A 9650-nucleotide genomic window follows, 5' to 3' on the forward strand; every position below is an offset into this window, starting at 1 on the left:
GTTGCGCCTCAGATATGCGTAATATTTGCTTTTTGATCAACAATGTACACAAGTATGAACCTAGTCAGCCGTTCACGATGGCTGGCCCTTGGGTAAGTGGTTCAACTTTCGCCGAGTGGCTGAATCGAGGGACGTGCCGACAAACAGAAAGACAGACAGAAGGAGAGACAGAAAGACAGACCAAAATTTCTGCGTTTAAGTTCCCCAAGAAAGACTATCGTCTTTAAAAGCTGTCCCCGGACAGCTTGTCTAGCCTACAACCAAGTGGCAGACGTGCCTTGTGTACTTGGACGACGTCGTTGTGTTTGCCTCAAACTTCGACGAACAGCTCCGGCGCCTTGAAACTGTACTTCAAGCAATCAAGACCTCGGTACTCACCCTAAAGCCAGAAAGTGCCGCTTTGCGTACGACGAACTCTTGTTCTTGGGCCATGTCATTAGCAAGTCTGGAGTTCGCCCGAACCCGCGGAAAATAGCTGCCATTGCTGCCTTCCTGCCGCCCACCGACAAGAAGGCCGTACGCCGATTTCTGGGCGTGTGCGCCTATTACAGACGTTTTGTCAAGGAATAATGGCGTAGTGGTTTTGCTTCCCTTTTGCTTGAGCCACTGACGCAACTTACGAAGACCGACGTCAAATCCAGGTAGGAAACGGCGCAAGTTCAAGAATTTCAAGAATTGAAACAACGCCTGCAGACGCCTCCGAAACTTGAGAACTTCGACGAAGACGCCGATACGGAAATCCACACCGACGCATGCAGCGTCCCTGTGCAAAGGAATGGCGGACTGGAAAGGGTAATCAGTTATGCTAGCCGGTCGCTATCTAAGGCAGAAGTCAACCATTCTATAACGGAAAGGAGTGTTTTGCCATCACCTGGGCTGCATCCAAGTTTCGCCCCTACCTGTACGGCAGGCCCTTCAAAGTTGTGAGCGACCACCACGCCTTGTGTTTGCTGGCTAACTTGAAGTACCCTTGAGGTCGCCTCGCACGGTGGAGCTGAGACTTCAAGAATTCAACATTACAGTCGTTTACAAGTCCGGAAGAAAACACTCTGATGCCGACTGCCTGTCACGTGCCCCTGTGGACCCGCCGCCGGAAGACGACCAGGATGATGACTACTTCTTGGGAACCATAAGTGCCGATGACTTCGCTGAACGACAGCGATCCGACCCGGAACTCAGAGGCCTTATGGAATACCTCGAGGCGAAGGCCGCCATCGTTCCGAAACTATTCAAGCGAGCACTGGCGTCGTTTTTCTTACGCAACGACCTTCTTTAAAAGAGGGACTTCTCACCACTTCGAGCCAAGTACCTTCTCGTGGTGCCTTCCGAATTGCGACCAGAAGTCATCCAGGCCCTACACGACCACCCGACGGCTGGACACCTCGGGTGTTTCCCGCACGCTTGCGAGAATACAAGAAACGTACCACTGGCCTCGCCTCACTGCCGACGTCACCCACTACATAAAGACTTGCCGAGACTGTCAGTGACGGAAGACGCCGCCGAGAAGGCCAGCCAGACTTCTTAAGCCGATATAGCCACCTCGGCAACCATTCCAGCAGATCGGGATGGACTTACTGGGGCCGTTCCCGACGTCGACTGTCAGAAACAAGTGGATCGTCGTAGCTACCGACTACCGCACCAGCTACGCCGAAACAAGGGCCCTGCCCAAAGGCAGCGCCACTGAGGTAGCCAAGTTTTTCGTTGAGAACATTGCCGTGCGCCATGGTGCCCCAGAGGTTCTCATCACCGACAGAGGTACGGCCTTTACTGCGAACCTTACTCTGGCGATCTTCTTGAAATACAACGAAACAAGCCACCGCCGGACCACAGCCTACCAGCCACTGACCAATAACCTCACCGAGCGTCTAAATAAGACCATCGCCGACATGCTGGCCATGTATGTACGTCGACGTCGAACACAAGATGTGGGATGCCATCCTTCTGTACGTGATCTTCGCATACAACACGGCCGCGCTAGAAACGACGCAGATGACGCCATACAAGTGTGTATACGGAAGGAACACGGCAACGACGCTCGATGCCATGCTACCCAACGTCATCGACGAAGAAAACCTCCACGTGATTGTATACCTTCAGCGCGTCGAAGAAACCCGACAAATCGCCCGCCTACTCATCAAGAATCAGCAGGTGACCGACAGCCGCCGTTACAATCTACGATGACTCTTCGTGGAATACCAGCCCGGCGACCGTGTTTGGGTCTGGACGCCGATACGCCGACGTGGGCTCAGTGAAAAACTTCGGCGATACTTCAGGCCATGCAAGGTGCTTCGACGTATCGGCGCTCTTAACTATGAGGTCATCCCCGACGGCATTACGAACTCCCAGCGACGCCGCGCACGACCTGAGGTCGTTCATATCGCGCGCCTTAAGCCGTTTTTTGCGCGTTAGCGAACCTGGGGACTCTACTTTGTTATTTTAATTTATTTGTGTATGCACTTCTTTTTTTTCTCTCTATGTTCTGTCACAAGCATTGGGACGATGCTTCTTCATAGGGGGGCAACGCCACGGCCGCTTTTGTTTTATTTTGATCTACTCGGGTTTGACCAGCAAGGACGATTAGCAGCGCTCCATGCTCACCGCACCGCAGGGTTCGAGAAGCTTCGCGACTGAAGTACATCACTTTGTTAAGATTGTGCGCAGGATGCGAATAGTCTAGGTTATTCCAGGAGCTTGCGCGACCACCAGTGATAAGACTGGAAGGTTCGATGCGTGATGCATAAAAGACGGCGCGTCTCAGCCTTGAGCAGTTTATTGACGGCCGACGCCTTGTTCGCCGCTATCAGTGTGCAGCGTGTATTGCTGTAGTTTGAGTTTTCATTTCCCGGCCACAACTTCGGTCAAATAAAGAGTTTCATCTTGAACACGCCGACTGCTGTCTTCGTCGACGTCACGACCCCGTGACAATATTGAAAAAGTGTTGCAGGCCCCTTTTGAAGATTGAGCTCAAATTCGCACGCCCGTGGAAGCACTGTCACCGGAATTGTCGAAAGTGACGTCGGATACTCTGCGGCGAACGTAGCAAGATTCGTTTCGCTGGAGCACGGCATATGGCCATTCGCTGCAGTACACCTAAGGCCCGCGTTTCGTTTCCTCGCATGGCAGCCACCTTTTCTGCTTTTGAGCGCGTGCAAAAAAGCGCAAAAAAAAAACAGAGACGCTGGAAGCTTTCCGTTCATCACTCTAACGCATTTGCATGTTTTGCATTTCTTTGAGATATGTTGTAACTACACCGCCGTACTTCACATTTATTTATTGTGCAACTTTTACAAATGCCGTGAACATGCGTTTGCTCTACTTTTCCTGCTCTTCCAATATATCATTTCTTTCGAGCGGCAGCTGCGATTTCAAACTCAAAAGGTGCGTGGGCTGTCCCACGCAACGGTTTATGGTCGAGATAAGCATACGGCAAAGAATTTCATGGGTGCGCGTGAGAACGCAGCCACGATCGAAACGCGGTGACACCGGACCTGCCAAGTGAGTGTATTCGACCCGCTGGACAGGCAGAAGTGAAACAGAAATTTACTAGTGAAATCAACCCGCGTTCCATCTATCGTTAGCTGTAGCAAACATACCGTGTCCAACGCTTGGCGGCGCTGGTGCCAGTCGAAGATGGTAGAGGCCACGCGTCGGAGCGTTAGAGTTAAGCGTTCTGACGTGCTGTACGCTGCTCTTGATAACGTTAATATTGCGCAAATGACTGAAATGCTAAGACATTGATGTTTGGTTTGCAAAAAGAGGTAACAACACAGTTCCATTGTTTGCACTTATCTTCACTAGGCACTCATAGGTCTGGCCAATTCAGTATGTACTGTCGGTATGGAAAGAAATGCGAACGGAACGCGTGGATTTCCGCTCATTCAGCGTAGCCTAGCGTCAATCCGCAAGTCGCAGAGTGCATGTCCAACTCTGACATGCTTTGGCTGCCGGTGGGCGAATCTTTGCTTTCATTCGGCACAACCGTAGCGCTAGAATCTTTTTCTCGACTGGCACTATCGCACCGCGTGCGCGTTCGCATGTCAGCCATGACTTGCAGGTGATAAGCTTTCCTTGTGGCATGGCACTTCGCCTATTTTCACCGCACGCGCCGCGTAATATAAACAACGGATAGCCTGAGTCAGCGATGATCCAGCTCGCACTAAAACGTTTGTTGTTTTATGCGTGCAATCATTGCAACGTGGCGCGTTTTGCTTGCTGAGAATAATGACAAGAAAAGCTTATCTTCCACCCGTGTCTGACACCTGGATCACACACACGGTGCGACAGCGCCAGCCGGAACCAGACCCTAGCGCTATGTGCGGTGTCGCTGACAGACAACAAAGATTCGGCCACCGACAGCCAAAGCATATCGGAGTGCGACAAGCACTCTCCGATTAGTGGACCCACGCTATAAGCTGCGCTGACTGGGCGAAAAGCCACGCGTACCGCTGTTCGCATTTCTTGCCATAGCGACAGTACAACAAAAATATTTGTTGCTTCCTTCTTATTTGGAAGGTGTAAAAAATGAAAGTTAAGGCAGCATGCATTAGTGATGAAAAGCCTGAAGGAAGTGCGGTGCTGGGTGGCCTTTGTTTCTCTCTATTTTTCTCTTTCTTTGTTCTTACCTTCCTTTCATTTTCTCTCTTCTATTTATTATTTCTATGTCCTTTTTATCTCTGTATTTTTCAATTTCTCTTTCTCTCTATATATTTTTTCTGTTTGTAGCGCATTTTATCTTTATTTTTCGTCTTACCTTTCTTTTTCTTTCTCTCTCTCTCTCTCTATGTATCGCTTCCTCTTTCTTTCTATTTCTGTTTTTTTCTTTCTTTCTGTCTATTTCTCTGTTGCTCTTTCTTTCAATGCGGCAGTTTGGGCAAGTTGGTAATAACCTTTAAAAAAATCAAAGCGCACGGAAAACACGGACGATAAAAGGCACGCATTTATACGCGCCCAGCGCCAGTGTGTGTATATTGTCACGTAGTCGTGACGTCGACGAAGACAGCAGTCAGCAGGTCCGAGGTGAAACTGTTTATTTGGCCGAACTTGTGGCCGAGAAACTGATAGTCAAACTACAGCAATACACTGATAGCGGCGGACAGAACGTCGACCGTCGATCAACTGACATGCGATCAAGCGTGTCGGCTTTTATACAGGCGCTATCGAACTTTCCAGCAATATCGCTGGTGGCGGCGTTATCTCTAGACAAAGCTGGAACATTCGCGTGCGGGGCGCAATCTTAACAAACCGATCTACTACAATCGCGACGCTTCTAGAACACTACTTCGCGGACAGCGTCGAGCGTTGATAACCGTCCCTGCCGGTCAAACCCGAATACATCAAAACAAGACAAGAAGTGGGCGTGGCAATATGAGTGAATTTTTTCTTCCGTGTTTTCCGTGAGCTTTTAGTTTTCTCTTCCTTTCTATGCTATGCCTTACTCTCTCCCCTCTTACATACTCTCACTTTCCTTTCCTACCCCCTTGCTATGCTATATTACACAAGGTGTGGGTTCGAGCTAGTTGGTACTCCATGATCACTACTTCTTGCGCAAAATTTTCTAAGACGACGGACGAAGCAGACACGGACGGGCGCAGACTTCCAACTGAATTTATTATTAACATGTGCCCTAAATATATACAAATATGACTATGACAAAACAAAAACACCAATGCCACAGGTGTGCAGTGTGTCAGCGCGCATCAGCTACTCACTCCCCCAAAATGTAGTGACCCTTCCAAGAAAGCCATTTCCTTCTGTGTCAATGACACTGACGTCATGCTCACGCAGTTGCTGCCCTCCCTTTGCATTTTGGCTGCCTCCACAATCTCTCGCGTGCGCTGATCCGCGTCATGAAAAACAGCAGTACACTGTTTATACAACGGTTTGCATCCACACTCGTGGCAATGAATATTACACAAAGTTATATTTTGCTCTACTAGCGTGCCTGGATAGCCGAGTGGTTAGGATGTTCCCCTTCGGATCGTGGTTACGCGCCTTCAAATGTCGCCTCGTCGAGAAATTTTTTTTCGCCAAGAACTTTTTTCCCTTCTCTTTCTTTCTCGCTTTTTGTACTCGCTCTCTCGCCCATTCGATTTATTGCATCCCACGCGGGACAAATCGGCTTAGAGGAAGAGCGCACGCCGGGCGCACTTGTTTGGGGAGCGAAGCAGAAGCGGACGAAAAGTGCGCGCGTCGGCCGAGTTATTGCGTTGTACGCGCTAAAAAGGCAGAGGTCATTCATGATAATGATAGTTTATGCGAATGCGTAACGGCAGAACGAAAAGCACAGCAGCTACACTGTAAAGAGACATACTCTACACTCTGACGAGCTCGTTTGCATTGGCCCACTTTTAAATTGCCAGCGGCTTGGCACGTGGTCTAGTGTGTGACTACCTCCCCTCCCTATCTTCCCACGTCTTCCCTAGCGAGCTTCGTTCCCCCCTGTCCTCAATAAAGTAATTCGTCATCATCGTCACACACCCGCCCGCACGTTCGGACTTTACGCTTCCCGTCATTAACTTCCGCCAGTTGGACCAAATCTTTAAACCTGCTAATCCCACTTCTTACTACTGAGAATCGGAAGGACAGAATTCCAAACGTGGATTTTGGTGAAATATCAGATAAGTCGACAGCCTATTTAGGAAGACGCCTTGCAGGATGTGAATTAGAGTTTCAGTACGAAACTCGAAGCTGTAATTTATTAACCATGCAAGTTGCAATGAATGCTAGCAGCATAGAATGAAATGTGTTAGCGTGGAGGGGGTGGGTGCAGTAAGATATCCTTTGGTCGAGTGCCTTCTCAAGCCTCTACGGGTTTATGCATAAGCATCCATCGGGGCAACGATATCCTAAGCACCTCGTTTGTAAGTATTGAAGGGAATTTCAGCGGTAGTTTGTAGCTGGCAGCGCATTATTGGTATGGCGCTGCAAAGAACCACACGTAAGCGTTTAGATTTGTGTAGCGATTAAGTTTAGATGGGGAGCGTGATTGAATCACGGCACGTTCAGAACAACATTGTTCGCTGCGGTATATTCTCTGAGAAAAGGAATACAAAGAGTACAGTTTCAGGAAAACTCACTCGGGCCAGTTATCACGACTTTGCGGTTGTCTCAGAAACGCAGAGTGAACATTTATACGAATTTATTGTAAGCACGGCAAAAGACCGCAATAATAACCACAAAAACACTGTCACGTGTATGCAGCTTATGGTAACGCTATATTGAATAGCGTGGGCTGTTCACCTCACAGCAATTAAAGCTCATCCTCGATCATGAAACTGCGTGAACATTTAACAGGTGCGTTAGTAGAGATTTGGAGGAATCTGATGATTAATACATCTGATAAAAGTATTTATTCCCATTGTTATTATTGAGAGGTACTCCTCATCACATGTTTCTCTTGTTTTTGTACGGTTGTCTTGATTTTCTGCCTATGCAGCATTTATTTCTGCGATCATACAGTTGCGTTTAAAGTGCGGACAATTGCACAGTGACTCTTGTATGAGTATCTTGAACTATTCTGTACAGCGTGGACGTTTCGTGATTGTGAACAATTATGGCGCGTGAATTTCCTACTGCGTGGATAATTAAATGCAGTGCTGGGATTAGGTACGTGAATGTCCAGTAATGTGTCAATTTTACTGGTGTGTGATTTATTACACCTTCACGATGAACACTAACATGCAAGAGGAAAGAAGTAGCAGTCCTCAGGACGGCGACGTCAAATGTCCCTTATAATCTACAAGACATTGGCTGAATTTTAATTAAGTGGTACACCAAACATTGACATTCGATCAACTATGTAGTCACTTTGCAAGATTTTCAACAAATAGCTTCAAATGGTTAAGAACTGAACGTACAAAATTTCAAACCATTAAAACTGCCGAATTTTCCGAGCATCACTCCTGTCCTATCTCGGCAGTGTAGAGAAGCCTTGGGACATGGTAATGGGTTACCCTCTCCAGCGCCTTCTAGTGGGTCGTCCTCTTTGATTGCTTGAAGAAGAACGCCGCTCGCGCAGGGAGTTCGTGCCTTGCCGTGACTGTCGCCATTACTCATTGTCGTTGAGTGCTGTCTATTAAACACCTTAACAATTTGGTGGAGAGTGCTCTGCTCCCATTCAATGCCCCTGGAGCTCCGATCCCGTACCCTGCCATCTACCATGCCTCAAGACGCCGCCCAGCAAACGCCTCCTCTCGCAACGAGCACATGTCCCGGTGTCCCCCGTATACGCGATCCACCTATCTTCACTGGCGCCTATAGCACCGACGTGGAAGACTGGCTCGCAATTTACGAGCGCGTCAGCATCCCCAACAAATGGGACGAGGAAGGCAAGTTAAGCAACTTGGTATTCTACCTCGCGGGCGTAGCAAGCTTGTGGTACAACAACCACGCGTCCGATTTTGCGACTTGGTCCGACTTCAAGACCGCCGTCATCAGCGTTTTTGGCCGCCCAGCAGTTCGTAAGCTGCAAGCCGAACAGCGCTTACGTGAACGATCTCAGCAGGCCGGCGAATCTTTCACAAGTTATACCGAAGACGTCCTCGACTTGTGTAAGAAGGCCAACGGAACCATGTCTGAGTCCGACAAGATCCGGAACGTAATGAAAGGCATTGACGTCGATGCCTTCACCATGCTGCTCGCCAAAAACCCTGGCACAGTGGCCGAGGTCATAACGCTATGCCAGAGCTACGAGGAGCTCCGCCGGCAGCGTTCGATGACCCGTCGCTCCCCATCACGCGACGCAGAGCTTGCTGGCTTGGCGGCAATATCTGACCAGGCCGCGTTGCTGGCAGAAGTCAAGTCGTTCGTGCGCGAGGAAATTGCACGCCAGGTCTCTCTCCTCGCCTTTGCCCACCCGCCGCACGTTCAACAGTCGTCGACCACCCTTCTTCCTCCTCTCCGCCGAGCAATTGAACAGGAAATTGCGGAGGTCATGCCTGAGTACCACCCGCAACCTCCGGCTCCTGCGCCCCAGAGTTACGCTCAAGTTGTCGCCAGGACGCCCCAAGTAATTCCTGCGGCTGCCCTAATGAGTTACGCCGAAGCCGCCGCTAGACCTCCGTTCTTTGAGGCGCGTGTGCCGGCTACATATGCTGACGCCATCCCTCGGCCCCGAGTGCAGCCCGCCATGCAGTCATTTCAGCAGCCGACCAGTCAATCGCGTCCTGCGACATGGGCGGGACCTACCCCGACGAACCGATGGCGCACCCCCGACAACCGGCCCATCTGCTTTGCTTGCGGTTACGCCGGTCACGTGGCACGTTATTGTCAACGCGTGCAGCCGCCTCGAGTCGCGTCACCTGTCACCAGCCAGTCCAGCCGTGCATTCTACGACCCACCTCCATCTATGTCGCCGACGTCACGCCCACCTCCAGCTACTCGCCGCTCTCCGTCTCCACGACGTCGATCACTGTCACCCTTGCGGCCACGTTCGGTCGCACGAGAGCAGGAAAACTAGTCGTCGCAGTCCAGGAGGCAAGGGCTGCGACGCTATCGAACTGTGAAAGCCCTCAGCGAAGTCCATCGAATGTAGTCGACGTGCTTGTGGACGGTGTTCGCGCATCGGCCCTTATCGATACTGGAGCCGCTGTATCCGTTATGGACGCAAAACTTTGCCGCTTACTTCGAAAAGTGATGACGCCACTTTCTGG

This window comes from Rhipicephalus sanguineus, chromosome 9 (genome assembly GCF_013339695.2).
Source record: "Rhipicephalus sanguineus isolate Rsan-2018 chromosome 9, BIME_Rsan_1.4, whole genome shotgun sequence".
NCBI lineage: Eukaryota > Metazoa > Arthropoda > Arachnida > Ixodida > Ixodidae > Rhipicephalus > Rhipicephalus sanguineus.